Source organism: Asterias amurensis, chromosome 16 (genome assembly GCF_032118995.1).
Source record: "Asterias amurensis chromosome 16, ASM3211899v1".
Classification (NCBI taxonomy): Eukaryota; Metazoa; Echinodermata; class Asteroidea; order Forcipulatida; family Asteriidae; genus Asterias; species Asterias amurensis.
The window spans coordinates 4,706,935-4,722,927 of NC_092663.1; the positions used below are offsets into that span (position 1 = coordinate 4,706,935).

A 15,993-nucleotide genomic window follows, 5' to 3' on the forward strand; every position below is an offset into this window, starting at 1 on the left:
AATGACAGACAAAGCCCCCTTGCTGCACAAATTGGTGCGCTTTCGGATGTCTATTAAAGGCTTCAGGCCTGAATTGTGTTATTGTTTGAGTGCGATATTCCCTTTTTCTAAATAACTACACACAATGTTTTTATTTTCAACAACTCTCCATTTCTGGTAACCAGAATATTAACAATTATTTTGAGTGTTTACCAATAGTGTCCAATGCCTTTAAAGGATATTATCTACAAAAAATAATGGCAATGCATTTACTGCCCTGAGCTTCGACAACATTTTTAAAAGCGTTCATTGGTTGAAGCGATTGCACTTAACGCAAAGTGGACAGCCATATCTAGTATCAGTTTAAAAAGCTTATTTGCTCCAAAGCTTCGCAGGCGTCTCCGGTTGTTATGGATATGTAATCTATAACAGTCTGGTATTATGCCTCACGGTGTAACATTATTATCAGCGTGTAAGTGCATGCTTTTTATCTAATTATTAGGTTTCCTCCAACACCTTATTGGTGCAGTGTATCCATCAGTCTGATTACAGTACCATTCAGACTAAAAGAACAAAACATTGTTTATGGCTCTCGCGATACCGTATCGGGAGAATTGAGCGAGCCAGAGAATGCAAAACTTTCTTTAACAAACTCTGCGCGTGTGGGCCGCTGTAAGCACGTTCTGAAATACTTAAACAGGCAATTGTTTTAACCACTACTTATGCGCTGGGGTGGATTTTACAAAGAGTTAAGACTAGTCTTGTATCGACTTAGGACAAGTTACTCGTCCTAACTTAGGACTAGCCATACAATTTAAATATCTCCTAGGACTAGTCCTAACTTAGGACTAGTCCTAACTTAGGACTAGTCCTAACTTAAGACTAGTCCTAACTCTTTGTGAAATCGCCCCATGTCAGTCATATGCCATGATCTCATAAGCTGGACCACTCCACACGTCATAGAGGGGTGTCAATTAACAGGTGTCACTGATTTGGTAAGGAGGGGGCAGAATCCACAGATGTAACAGAGAGAATAGAAACCATCCCGCCAGTTGATCACATGAAAGACGATGAAGAAATGTTCAGGTTTAGATTAAAGGATTCGAACCGGGTCCACAGAGGGAAAACGAAGGGGAAGAAAACACATTAGAGCCAATCCTACTGATGATGATCAGACGCATGATGGCGCACCAGGAAAGTGTGAGTTAGTGCGCCTTTAAGTGAAGCTTCTCATATACATATCGTGCGCGAAATGTGATATGGATCCACAACTCCCTACGAGGGTTATACTGAGGAACAGAGCGGACCGGCAAGGATTACCTAGACGAATAATGACATTTTATCCGGGGTTACAATTGACCTCAAGATATCGCAGAGCAGAGGGTGATCGGATTAGCAGGGTGGCATTTGGCAGAATCCTATGCGTGTGGTTATCTACCTGACAAGATGACATGAACTAGGGCAATGTTCTAAAGGTTAATCCAGCAATCTACCTGGACCAGCAATCTACCATTATACACTTTCAGTACAGAAAACAAAAAGTTCACAGATTTACAAATAATTTACAGGGTTTACAGAAGGTAATGGTGAAAGACTTCTGTTGAAATATTGTTCCATGAAATACTGTACCTTTTGATAAAACAGTAAAACAATATCAATTCTCGATAGCGAGAATTACGGATTTATTTTAAACACATGTCATGACACGGCGAAACGTGCGGAAACAAGAGTGGGTTTTCCCGTAACTTACTCCCGACTCCGATGACCGATTGAGCCTAAATTTTCACAGGTTTGTTATTGTATATATAAGTCGTGATGCACGAAGTGTAGGACTTGGACAACAGTGTTTACCGATAATGGCTTATCATGGCTTTAAAGGGACTTTTATTCACAGTTAAATTGGAGAAAAAATCACCTAAATGCTCACAGAGGTTCTGATACATACGCCATCATGTATACGATGATAGAGTATAGCTATAATCTCGTATCAGTGCCAACTAGCCGTAGATAATGCTCATTTAAAAACCTAACAAAAGGTTCAAGTAAAAAGTGAGGCAAGTACAACTTATTACCAAAAGAATGTTACATTGTAAGAAGTGAATAGTGGCACAAAACCTTATGTTTGCAAACCTTTTTGGAGCTCCCTTATTCTCACCTCACTGCAGGCTAAAATTTAACTCTCAGCCCGAGTGAACAGATGCACAAGGTGCTTTTAGTCTGAACCTGCTCACATGATTGAACTGATACCGAAAGTTATTCGGGGTATTGTCTACAGCCAATTGGTCGGCAAATTATTGCCTACAGACTTTTATACTCATTTTGAATGTACGTATCGTATCCTCCAACTGAAACATTCATTAAGGTTACTGTCGATTCAGACAGTCCCGGGGCTGGGAAGTAACATAAACAACCCGTTCTACTCACCCGTAAGTAGCAGGATGAACAGTGCCGCGCTTGAACACTTCCATACACTGACATTCTAAAAATGGACGCGGGTCTGGAATCAGCAAGTTTCAAGTCGGCAATTGAATGGGGGACAGAAAGCTATGGGGAACCATCGTGATTCGAGGACATCACTCGACTTAAGCAAGTAAGCAACTAGGCAAGCAGGAACACTTCAATCTAAACTATCAAATCACATTTTCCAAAGGAAGTTGTTAATTGGAGAATGTGTTATGCCCTTACTGTTAAGTGCAAAACACACAACAACTACAATACACACAAAATCAACAGCATGAGAAGAACAACCACAGCAACAGCAAAAGAAAAGTAGCAACAGTAACAGGAAAAATAACAACAACTCCAACAAAAAACGACAACGACATTAGTAACATCGACAGCAACATCAACAACGACAAAAGGAACGACGACGACAACGACGACAACATCGACAACGGGTACAACGACGTGGAAAACTTTAAACTAAACACCCTTTAAGAAAATATCGTAGCACACAATTTCTTGATACGAATGAGCAATTAACAAAACATCACATATTTGTTCACAAATTTATCTCCAAAACAATGAAAGGCTCGTAATTGTCACATGGTTGTCCTCAGTTATCTGCAAATAAAGCTCTTGTAAATTTGTTATTTCATATAGATTTGACGGTTTGGGGTACAATACATAATTTTAGCAACCTGTGAGGGCAAGTTAACGAAAACATCACACATTTCTTTTTACAAAACCATCTCAAAAACAATGACTTTGCACAATATGCCTATATTATTCACAAGTTGTCAATGCATAGTCTGTAATTACCACCTGATAAATATACACAGACACAAGGATTTGTTGTTGTAGTGAACTCTGCCAAGAGTTAATTTATTCCGTACTCTGAATTCGGTGGTAAAACGCCCATTCATAATAATATAAGGGATTTCCCTTTATTTAATTCCATCCAGTGATATCCACACTCATAAAGAAGTATACCAGTTCCCATTATAATACACTTTGCGACCAATTCGCAAAGGGTCCCAATCCCTCACTTTGCGAACGGTAAATTTCCAATCCGCAAAGGTTCCCACTTCTCGGCGATTTGCCAAAGAAGGTACCAGACTAATTACAATTATTATAATTATAAATGCACTCATTGACTGGAGAAAACTCCGGGTCAATGAGGTTCCCACTTCCAGCGAGTTGCCAAGAAGGTACCAAATTAATCTACTTCTTTATATACAATCACATCATTTTATTACCACCATATTTATCCATATCAATTCACATAAATGAATTTACCACTTCCTCACAGGCTACAATGCCTATTAGCTTCTTGTTTATAGGAACAACCTAAACTTACCGCTTTAAGTGTAAGTTGTAATATTATCAGTCATATCAATCTGTACCACGTATTTCGTAATACCCTGACCCTTCCATTAACCCCAGGGAGGGAGGGAGGGAATTTTGCGAAACTATACAATCTGTCTTAACTCCTCGGTGGCAGAATATTCAATGACGGTTCCCAGAAAGACAAGCACCCTTTCCCCAAATGCATTGCTTTGGTTGGTTGAAAAGAACAATGGAACCACGTCTGAATGCGCCCTGACAATCCCAATCGCTTATAGCCCCGACTGTGCAACCTGACTATAATTATGCATATTTCCTGGTGTTAAATCGGTTTACTGCGTTACGCATTAAACCCTATTACCACCTGATAAATATACACAGACACAAGGATTTGTTGTTGTAGTGAACTCTGCCAAGAGTTAATTTATTCCGTACTCTGAATTCGGTGGTAAAACGCCCATTCATAATAATATAAGGGATTTCCCTTTATTTAATTCCATCCAGTGATATCCACACTCATAAAGAAGTATACCAGTTCCCATTATAATACACTTTGCGACCAATTCGCAAAGGGTCCCAATCCCTCACTTTGCGAACGGTAAATTTCCAATCCGCAAAGGTTCCCACTTCTCGGCGATTTGCCAAAGAAGGTACCAGACTAATTACAATTATTATAATTATAAATGCACTCATTGACTGGAGAAAACTCCGGGTCAATGAGGTTCCCACTTCCAGCGAGTTGCCAAGAAGGTACCAAATTAATCTACTTCTTTATATACAATCACATCATTTTATTACCACCATATTTATCCATATCAATTCACATAAATGAATTTACCACTTCCTCACAGGCTACAATGCCTATTAGCTTCTTGTTTATAGGAACAACCTAAACTTACCGCCAAAGCAAATTTTGATATAAAAATTTGCCCAAACACCCCCCCCCCTTTTTTTTTTTTTTTTTTTTTTTTTTTTTTTTACAAAACTTTCTCCGAGTGTCAACCCGTCTGATAAATTTTGATGGAACCAAATGAATCATGTCTTGCCAGTACGCACCTTCCGGGAAGGGTTAATGAGATGGGGGTGTTTTATAACAGGTGCGTTTTGCATCTCCCGAAGTATCTTCTTTGCATACATATTTAAATCCCAAGTGCAGCGTTTTTCTGCCCTCCTTTAACTTTACCTTGATACTTCACCCTTAACAAAATGTCTGACCAAATTAACCGTGTGTTGGGTAGGATGTTCCTAATTACCTTTAGGCTCTCTTTACCCTATGTCTACTCTGTCCCGAACTTTCCTTCAAGATATCTTTGGTCCTTAGATATAACACTATTGTCGTCGGGACCTCGCCTTTTGCCAGGTATCTCCTGAGCCTAGTACCAGCCGTCCAGGCGTGCCCCAGACACGTCTTTCCATGTCACTTGTACCACCACTGTGTCGCTGCTGTGGCAAATTATACTGTCCCGGTATCCACGTTCTTGCTTCGGATTGACGAACATCTTTAGGCTCCCTGTTACCCTATGTCTTATCTGTCCCGAATTTTCCTTCACGATATCTTTGGTCCTTATATGTAACACTATTGTCGTCGGGACCTCGCCTTTTGCCAGGAGTCTCCTGAGCCTAGTCCCAGCCGTCGAGGCGTTCCCCAGACACGCCTTTCCATGTCACTGTACCTCCACCGTGCCGCTGCTGTGGCGAATGATACTGTCCCGGTACCAACGTTCTTGCATCGGATTGATGAACATCTTTAGGCTCCCTTTTACCCTATGTGTTATCTGTCCCGAATTTTCCTTCAAGATATCTTTGGTACTTAGATGTAACACTATTGCTGTCGGGACCTCGCCTTTTGCCGTATCTCCTGAGCCTAGTCCCAGCCGTCCAGGCGTGCCCCAGACACGCCTTTCCATTTCACTGTACCACCACTGTGCCGCTGCTGTGGCGAATGATACTGTCCCCGATAAACATCTGTATAAAAACAAATTCAAAGAAAAACAGCCTGGGTAATCTGTTCTGACCAATATTTTATCTTGTCAAAGTCTTGTATGTAGTTGAAAATGTTGTACACAATTTGTTAACAACCAACTCAACATTCACCAATCTTGTAAATGATTATTTATCTTAAACGGCAATATGCTAATTAAAGAAGCGGTTGTCTACACTGCTTATTTATGACCTTGCTACAAGCTACCCCCTTTTAGACAATTGAAAACATTAAGTCTGGCCTAACGTAGGATTCAAGTGCTCCAGACTTCCATCTCCCCATACTTTTGATTTGTTCCTCCCGAACCCCAAACATATCCTGCAACTATGAACTGAAAAGGGTGTGGGGTTTACCTGAAGGCCTTAATCCCTACTTTAAGATGTGATTAACATGTCTGGCTGACATAGGGTCCCCCCTCAATGTACAAACGGTGAAGTATTGGCATTCCTGTCAATAGAAATGATTGAACTTTACCCACTTGATCCGTTTTTGAATATCTTAGAACTACTTGCAAATTCCCTTCCTGATTAAAGGAAATATCACCAATACGCAACGCCCGGGAATTTGCCATCGTGAGTTGTAAACTCACTCACCCTCAGAATAACCGAAAAGGGCAACCAAGAATGCTGCTTTTAACAGCAGAGCTTCATAAGCTGATTATACTTTAAACATTAACTATGCTACTTTAATAAAGGTCATATAAGTCAAATATGGTATGTCTGCAAGCTATGCTGCAACCGGATGAAGATGTCTGCAAGCTATGCTGCAACCGGAGCAACTGATTCCTTTTTAATCATTCATCTTCTCTTTTCATCTTCACACTCTTCTACGTTTGCATCGAACATTTTTGTCTTCACTGTAAAAATTACACCCTGTAATTGAACCTATTTTTAATCATGCATCTTGTCATTTCATGTGTATGCTCTGTTACATTTTAATCCAACATTATAATGGGTTACTTTTTGTAACCACTTTACGAATTGTTATCTTCACTGCCAATAATTACACCCTGTAACTTGAATAACCGGATCACTCGATCATTTTTAATCATGCGTCTTCTCATCTCATGTACATACTCTGTACGTTTAGTCCCACATTATAATGTTTGTTACTTTTTGTAACGACCGAATTTTCGTCTTCACTGACAATAATTACACCCTGTAACTTGAATAACCGGATCAACTGATAATTTTTAATCATGCGCCTTTGTTGTTCAAATACGTAAGCTTTACGGTTTAGCCTGCCTCCATTGTTCGTTACATTTTGTGCCGACATTTTTACGACACAACGTGTCATTGCCATGGAACATCAGTGCTGTGTTGACCGCCAGATACGAAAAACCAACCGATATTGGAACGTACACCTGATCTATGCAAATCAACGCTTTCAGGTTCAAGCTAGTACTGACCTCCCTGCTAAGCTATGGTAGCTGCTACTGTTACCGATGATACTTAAACTATATAACGACTAAAAAAAAAGACTAAATTAACAAAGCTTTAATGTGTATATTGATAGCATAGCCAGATAAGCCTTACCCTGGGTACCGCACCCAGTCCTATTCAATGTTCCCGCCAAACCATTGAACCGTGTAACTCTTTATACTTAACAAGTATAAAGCAGATTTATTCTAATTCGCCTCAGGACCCAACCGAATAATTCAATATTTTGCAGACTGGCGGTAAAAACTAACCAGACTGCTCAGCACTGGAAATGTAATGGAACATCTTGAATCTTGCCGAGGGTCCAAGCGTCTACAATCCTCTTTCATCTTGGAAACAATGAAACTACCCTTGGGATCCTCCCATTTGTGCAATTTATGAACACATGAAATATAACTGCAAGCATAGAGAATCACACTGGATTCACCAACTCAAGACAGTCAAGTCCTTTGGACTAAACATAAACACTGGTGTTAAATAAATTCCCGTTACCCCCACTTCACTTCTGCTTGAGAACTATAATGTTGTTTATATTCTGTAACTCAAGTATAAATTAATTTTTTTTTAAAGTTGTTCTTATATATTTGTTACTATAACTATCTCATGTAAGTAACCCCCCTTTTTTCCACAGGTCCCTCATACCTATTTTTAATACCATCGTACTTTTGATCTTGCTTTTCTCTATTAATTGACCATTGTTAATTGCATCATGATGCAACTTGTTCTCTAATTCTACCCTTTCATGTTTCCCTGCATTGTTAACGAACGATGCATTTACCACTTTTATGGTCCAGTAATCCATCCTTTCATATGAAACCTCCTTTGTCCTCGCCACTCTACTCGTATTGGTTCATAGCCCCCAATTGTTTCTGAAATAGAAACTTTGATTGGCTGTTATTTTCCCGCTTCTTTCTTCCTTTAATCCATTTCCCCTCTCTTTTTCTATGAATGGATATGTATTTGTTTGTACTTGTTTTATGCCTCTGAACTAGGTCCGGTTTGGATCGAAAGCTAAGGCCATCTATACCACCCTATTCATTAAACATATGAAATACCAGATACGTATGTACAAATGGAAGAAGATGCAAAGGTCTTTAATTTTAATATTATGCAATAGGCTACCCCTTGATTTATGGAAGCTGGCCATTTAGTGCCTAATAATGATCAATCATTCCGAAAGGTCATAATGAAACTTGGTATTGCCCTTCTATTCTTTATGTACCCTTTGTTCTAGAGCTTGATTAACACATGGTGCTGTGACGTGCAATGCCCATAATTCATCGTCAATTATGCCCATGATCTAACTGGTGTTAATTGCTGCCTCATTCTAAAAGTGCGCCATCCCCCCTTATTGGACGAGCTGCTGCTCTCTGTGCGTACGATCTGACACTATTTCAATAATTCTATGTGTTCTATGGAGATGAGCTCGCAAATACACTGCTACATAAGTCAAAAATGCAGAGGTCCATGTAATGTATAGAAGTAATTGGACGCCTGTGTTTATTATCTTTCCATATTATAAAACCCCCCTCGTTTACAGCCAGCAAGAATTATTGTGTCTTGACCGCTATTTGTACTAATATAGGGTCACTCTGCTTTATAAGATCACAGCGAAATCCACAAACTCGCTATGAATAATCTTAAAAATTTTAAGGTTAGCGGTAGGCTATTTGTACTACTATAGGGTCACTCTTCTTTGTAAGATCACAGCAAAATCCACAAACTCGCTATGAATAATCTTAAAAATTTTAAGGTTAGCGGTAGGCCCTCGCCCAATTCGCTACAAACCGATATCAATGGATTAAAGGGAGTTGATGGTTAATTCATATGCTGCATGTTATCCGCCATCGGTATGCTTCAAGAGCCCGCTGTGCAATCAATGGACCCCCACATGCAACTGCTCCCTACTGTACTTATTTTGCACCCTGCATTTGAAAGTTGGGCACCACCCAGTTCTATTGAAGATGATGTCCCTCCTAACCTACTACATGCCCCATCCCTGTTATGTATGGAATACCCTGAATATTGACTAGAGTTTGCCAAGTTGTACACTAAACTACTAGGCTTACTTATTCCTGATTGGCCTGACTGACACAAGCTCTGACTAACTTTCATATTAAACGGCAAGCTGCCAAAAAAATTATGATTGTCCGCCCTTTCTTGTCCTTGTGTACCTGTACTCATGCTTTGAGAATGTTGGTCCGTTATACCCCGAGTTACGTGTAAAGGCCATGAAATATCCTGACTATTAATCTGTGGGATGTTCGCAATTATTGGCCCTTTATACATACTAGATGTTTGAAACCTTTCCGTATTCACGGTACTCGTGTTACCTACTAGCGTTACTGTTGGGGCTGTACTTGCCCCAGCATTAGGTCTGAAAATGTAGCGACTCACCCGATTTGCCCGGCTAGTAAGCCATCGGCTTCACCACTCTCTGTAGCCGCCCATCTTCGCCCTCCTCATCAGGTATCACTTGGATTTCTTCAATGCGGTTCCCACTTCCAGCGAGTTGCCAAGAAGGTACCGAATTTTGCGAAACTATACAATCTGTCTTAACTCCTCGGTGGCAGAATATTCAATGACGGTTCCCAGAAAGACAAGCACCCTTTCCCCAAATGCATTGCTTTGGTTGGTTGAAAAGAACAATGGAACCACGTCTGAATGCGCCCTGACAATCCCAATCGCTTATAGCCCCGACTGTGCAACCTGACTATAATTATGCATATTTCCTGGTGTTAAATCGGTTTACTGCGTTACGCATTAAACCCTATTAATGCATTTATACATTTGTTATATTATATAGATTTAGGGTGCAATACATCAATAGTGACGACATGGCAATCATAGCTTGGTGCTGACGCCCGAGTGGTTTTTTTTTTATTTGACGAAGCCACTAGGGTCCAAACAGTACGCGTTCCGTATTCACGTGAGATACCGTGGTATGGGCAGACTTCACGCCTTCTTAATCATCTTCCATAATGAACAACGGGATCACTTTCAGCCCTCAATCATTCCTATCTCCGATCAGGCTTCCCATGGGGACTGAACAACTACAACCAGATTCCATGGGACAAGATGAGCCTGTATTACCCACAAATCCCCCAGTTTCAAGTCACATGAGACGCAAAGGGGATTCGCTGACCCATTTTTCCACGGTAATATTTATACAGGAAAAGTCCGTTGAAGATGTTGTCATCAGGCCAGATACTTCACGGAAGCAACACAGGCGATTGCCTCCATGCCACCTTGTCACTGCCTCGGTGCCCTTGAAATGTCCTTGAAGAAATCTATAGACGCACATGAGACGCAAAGGGGATTCGCTGACCCGTTTTTCCACGGTAATATTTATACAGGAAAAGTCCGTTGAAGATTTGGTCGGGCCTGACTTCACGGAAGCAACAAAGGCGATTGCCTCCATGCCACCTGGTGACTGCCTCGGTGCCCTTGAAATGTCCTTGATGAAATCTACACTTTCACTATAAGGTGCCCTATACCAGCCAACAAAATGCCTTGGTGCCCTTGCCATTTCAAAAACGAACCGCTGTTTTGTACACGACGACGAAGATTTAGGAAAACCAATGTAATCAAACTTTTTTTTTTCATAATACACTACTCGATTCTAATTGTATATGACTTTAAAATTTAGAAGACAAGCTGAATCCAGGCAGGATTTGATGACCCGCGGATTGAGAATTGAATTATTTAACTTTTCAATGGAATGTAATGTGTCTGAGTAGTAACTAAGGATGCACAAAGATACAGAAAGCGTAATATTTTCAAATTCGAGAACCTATCAATTACAATATCTTTCAAGAATATCTTACGAGTTGGCAGTCAGAAAACATATTTGAATCAAATGGGAAATACACTTGTTATTGGAGTAATATTAAATTGTTGTTTTAAAAATCCCGAATTTTGAAAATACTAACAACATTTACTTTGTTTGCGAGGTATCCTAGATTTACCTCAAAACAGTAATTTATAGTTTGTTTTCAAATTGTTTAACACGCAGCATCTTCCATCTGTTCAATGTCAACCATTGCATAGAAGGTGGGGGGGGGGTGTTATCTCATACTACATGAAGAAGACAACAAGAAACAGCTAGCGAAAATAGTTGAAAACCTTTGAATGACTGTACGTGCAGTAATGATCATTCTCGATGAACCCACGCCCCCTTAGGCGAATTTCACGACTTGAAGTAAAACTTTGAGAGTTGTTAAATATGAAACACACAATGTTCAATAAAGCTCGTCAAGATGGTAAATCACGAAGTACCTTCTTGATTGGTTCATACGTGTCTTGAAGTATTACGAGGCATTGATGTACAGAAGGCAGGGTAAATTAGTATCTTTGAAGAATCACCAATTGCAAGACACTGATTAAAGACATTGGACACCTTTGGTATAATTGTCAAAGACCAGTATTCTCACTTGGTGTATCTCAACATATGCATAAAATAACAAACCTGTGGAAATTTGAACTCAATTGGTCGTCTAAGTTGCGAGAGAATAGAAAAGAAAAAACACCATTGTCGCACAAGTTGTGTGCTTTCAGATGTTTGAATTCGAGACCTCAGCAGCTCTCCAGTAGTCGTAACCAAGTAAGGTTTTATGCTAACAATTATTTTGAGTAATTACCAATAGTGTCCAGTGCCTTTAAAAACAAAGAGGAAAATCGTACGGGAGCCTCAGAAGGGACTGGAAACCCAATCTGTATGTCTGAGGTAGTGTTTGAAGCTGTGTGAGAAAAGGAAAAAAACTGTGGATGTTATGATTGAGCCAACTTGACACCTCGTGTGACGTCATCAACACATTTTTGTTTTGACTGAGAGGCATTAGATGATTAAAAGGAACCGCACATTGAGCGTTGTTGATGCAATGATCAGAGATGTAATTTCTAAAGCGGTAATAATACACCAGAAATCCCTTTAAACTGCCGGTGTTCTAAGGAACTTGTCCGCCGGAGATTCGTTCCCCCATATATATGAAGAATTACCATGGGCTGGAGAAGGATGAGTAAAAAGAGGACGCTATCAAAAGAAGTTTGCACACAGTTTGCCATATGGGGGGGGGGGGGAGGGGGAGAGAGAGACTCCCGGGGGGACCGAATCTCCTGCCACACTGGGTCAGATTTGACCTTGATCCGTTCCCCACTGGACATGACTCTTTTTAGGGTTAGTATGACCCACAATCTGTAACTAGGAGATGTGTACGGTGACCACGCGAATACCTTAAAATCTCTGCAAACATAACCGAATTATTGACCAGTTAACGAGTCAGCCTGACCCTTAAATGGATCAGGTCCCCAATGGATCCGGAGTCCGGGTCAATTTTTACAGCGCAAGACGAAATCAAAATTTCGTCAAAGTGATGACAGGCTTCAGGAAGAAGCATTTCAATCAAATTGTCGTCCCTCAGCATTACTGAATACTTCAGAAACCATGGAGGAGTGTGCTTCAATTTAGGTTTTCAGCATGGTGCAATTGATTGCGTGGTTCTCACAAAGCGAGTTTAATATGGGTCTTGGGTACAATGCCCTGTAAATGGAAAACCTCCCCAAGACCGATGGGAAATACACCGCGAAGATCGTTCTGCTTCAACACCTCTACCCTAGGCACATTCTTTTATTACTCGCTTAATGGGATTTTATGCTCGACAGGAGGCATGGTGATGTAAAGGCTGCCCCTTAAGGAAAAATGTTAGAAGAAGGTCCGGCTCTCCAGGGAAATTCCTGGATTTCATCCGGTCTTGGATTAAAACGATGAAAGGCTATTGGATGCTCCTCCAGCAAATCAGTTATAAATCACAACATACAACCCCAAACAGATATTGAACGGACACCATTACTATAGTGCCAGACTAATGTCAGAAAAATTATGACATTATTTACCAATTTCTCTGTATAAATTAGTATATTATTATTTCACAAGAAGGTGCACAGGCTGAACGAAAGCTTTCTAAAGCTAAATTGACTGACGTCATGAACATCATCTTTTGATGTTCCATTTTTTAAGAAGTACAATAATCCAAGATCTTAAACTAAAAAGAAATGGACTAAAACAATATGATTTTTTTACAAGGTATAAATACAATAAACTTTGATTATAATCTTCATGTCAGTGCAAAGACTTAACCTAAAATATCTCCTGAAATAACACTAAGTTTTATGTTTTAGGAACGTCATATCTCGCTTAATGGTAGGCTCATTTTGGTAATGTCTCAACAAACGGAATTGTTATTAAAGGCAGTGGACACTATTGGTAATTGCTCAAAATAATTATTGGCATAAAACCTTTCTTGGTGGCGAGTAATGGGGAGAAGTTGATGGTACAAAACACTGTGAGAAACGGCTCTCTCTGAAGCGCCATAGTTTTCGAGAAAGAAGTAATTTTCCACGAATTTGATTTCGAGACCTCAGATTTAGAACTTGAGGTCTCGAAATCAACCATCTAAATGGTGACAACTTCGTTTGACAAGTTTTATTTTTCTGTCATTATTATCTCGCAACTTCAATGACCGATTGAGCTGTGAAGGCTAGTCTTTGACAATTACCGATAGTGCCCACTGCATTTACGGTGGCGGGTTAGTAAACACCATGCGGAGTTTGTTTCGTCTCCCGATGAATATAAATAAATAAAGATACGTTCTAAATTTTGGAAACTCTACAGATAGCCCAAAGGCTGTGTAACGACACACAGACGGTTCAGAGATTGCAACAACCCGCACTAATTCTAGTCACCACAGTATCCGCCTAGTAGAGCATGTAGGCCCTATGTAATCAGCTGCTTTCATGAATGCCAAACTAGGCCAAGAACGCTGAATGTTTTTGCCTCAAAGGATTACTCTAATAAGGTATGCATCCTTAAGCATTTGGCTTCTCAGAGTATTAATATGTGCATCAATATTCTTGAAGGTGAACGTAATCAAGGAGGTTGCGGAGAATAGGTTTTAAAGAAGAGATGTAAGTTTTAGAATTGAGGTTTGAAACCAATGTTATCCACTTTCAGGACACACAGCTTTCGTATTACGTCAAAAGTCCAAAACAGTTGTATTATGTCAATGGAGAACATGTCTGCAAGTTGAGTGCATGTGACGTCACATAACAGCGCCTCCATTGAGTTCAAAGGGGGTCCTATGATTGGCTGCGAGCTGTGCAAATATGACGTCGAATAGTCCAAACTGTGCCCTCATAGGAGACACATGATTGGCTGAAAGTTGTGAACATATGACGTCAGAAGTCAACAACAGCGCCCTCATTGGGGTCAACGGAAGCCTATGATTGGTTGAGATTTGAGCGCTTATGACGTCAACAAGTAAACAGCAGCGCCCTCACTGAGGTCAACGAGAACTAAGATTGACTGACAGTTTCCAAAGCAAGGGACGATACAATGAATGCAAGACTGTTGGCACCTCACTGTTACTATTTTGGAGAATGAAAATGTCAAGAGCAGACGAGCCTATAGTCTGGTCACCACAACGAGTATTCCAAGCCTACGATGCACTGCTAATGCTAGCACGTAACTTGAGCGATTGGTACACGACCATGTCGGTGCCTCACGCCCTGCAGCAATTACAGATTCATCTATCGCGTTTTATTCATCGGTATGGAAACAGTGGAGCCAAATAGATGGACTTTTTATTACAGGTCACGGATCATAATCCAACACGTCCTCAGCCGATTCAACAAGACCTTTAATAACTTATGATAACTGAATATTTCATGCTTCGTCTGCGGTGGATATTACAATTTATCACATGAGTGGCGGATATAAGCAACGGTTGGGGGATCGGATGACTGACTTATTGCAGTGCAGTTTGATATCAAAGAAGTCTTGTGAAATAGTCACCGTCTGCGATGTAAGAATGTAGTATCAAAATGCGTTTGTTTTCTGTTCTGGTACCGAAACCTTACGCCTCAGAATTAAATTTAATCACTATGGCTCGCAAGCCTGGGGAAACACGAATGGTATTTGACACGTGAACCAGAACAACAGGGTAACCGCTACGATAAGTTGTCTAAGTTCGTTTACGTGTATCACCACCCACCAACCCCCCCCCCCCCAAAAAAAAAAAAGGGAATAACAATCATACCTGTAATGTACAGTTTAATTTAATAACAACCACAACATTGGGTATAACATACGTGTTACCTGGCTCAGTCTTTAAAAGAAAAACAAAATAGGGCTTGACTTTGATATATAAATTATTACACCTTTTTTCACAAGGCCGTCGTCCTACTACGTCCATCTGTACCGATTACCATGACTACGATGACGTCATTCTCGTTAGCAAAATGAGAGCCTTAACAAAATTACTTCTAAGATATGCTTAAAGCAGTCTTGATTGTAGAATGAAGGGAACGATGCATCAGGCAAGGAATTCCAAAGAGATGCAGTACGTGCAGTGAAGCTGTTGGAATGGCTCATTGTTCTACATCACAGTAAAACAAGGGTGTACTGGTGAGATGAAGCTGAAAGTATGGGTTCACGCTCGCACAGAATTTCTGACAGGAGGAACTTGGCAGCCATACTTTCGCTACAATGGCCTCGTTCCGGCCACACGAGATTTTACTGTTTTCAGACTTTACTGGTTTAAGACTCCCGACAATCAAACATAGCATATATCACACGTATAACAACATTGTTGACCAATGTTGAGGGCAACCTAAACTAGATACTGTGAAATAATTTACTTGTCCAAAAACATGGAAGGACACTTTCTCTTTTATGTAAGAACTTTTATGAAAAGTTCTGCGATTATTTGAGTTTCAGTTCGCCTTCAACACAGTCCGAAATCTCCGCAGCTA

The 15,993-nt window shown here is 40.3% G+C and overlaps 1 protein-coding gene across 5 annotated transcripts in view; it reads right to left on the reverse strand.

Annotated features, from left to right (window-relative positions):
• Positions 1 to 15,993, reverse strand: part of LOC139948934 (corticotropin-releasing factor receptor 1-like) — a 195,220-nt gene that overhangs the window by 48,647 nt on the left and 130,580 nt on the right. The gene's annotated exons all lie outside the window — the stretch shown is intronic.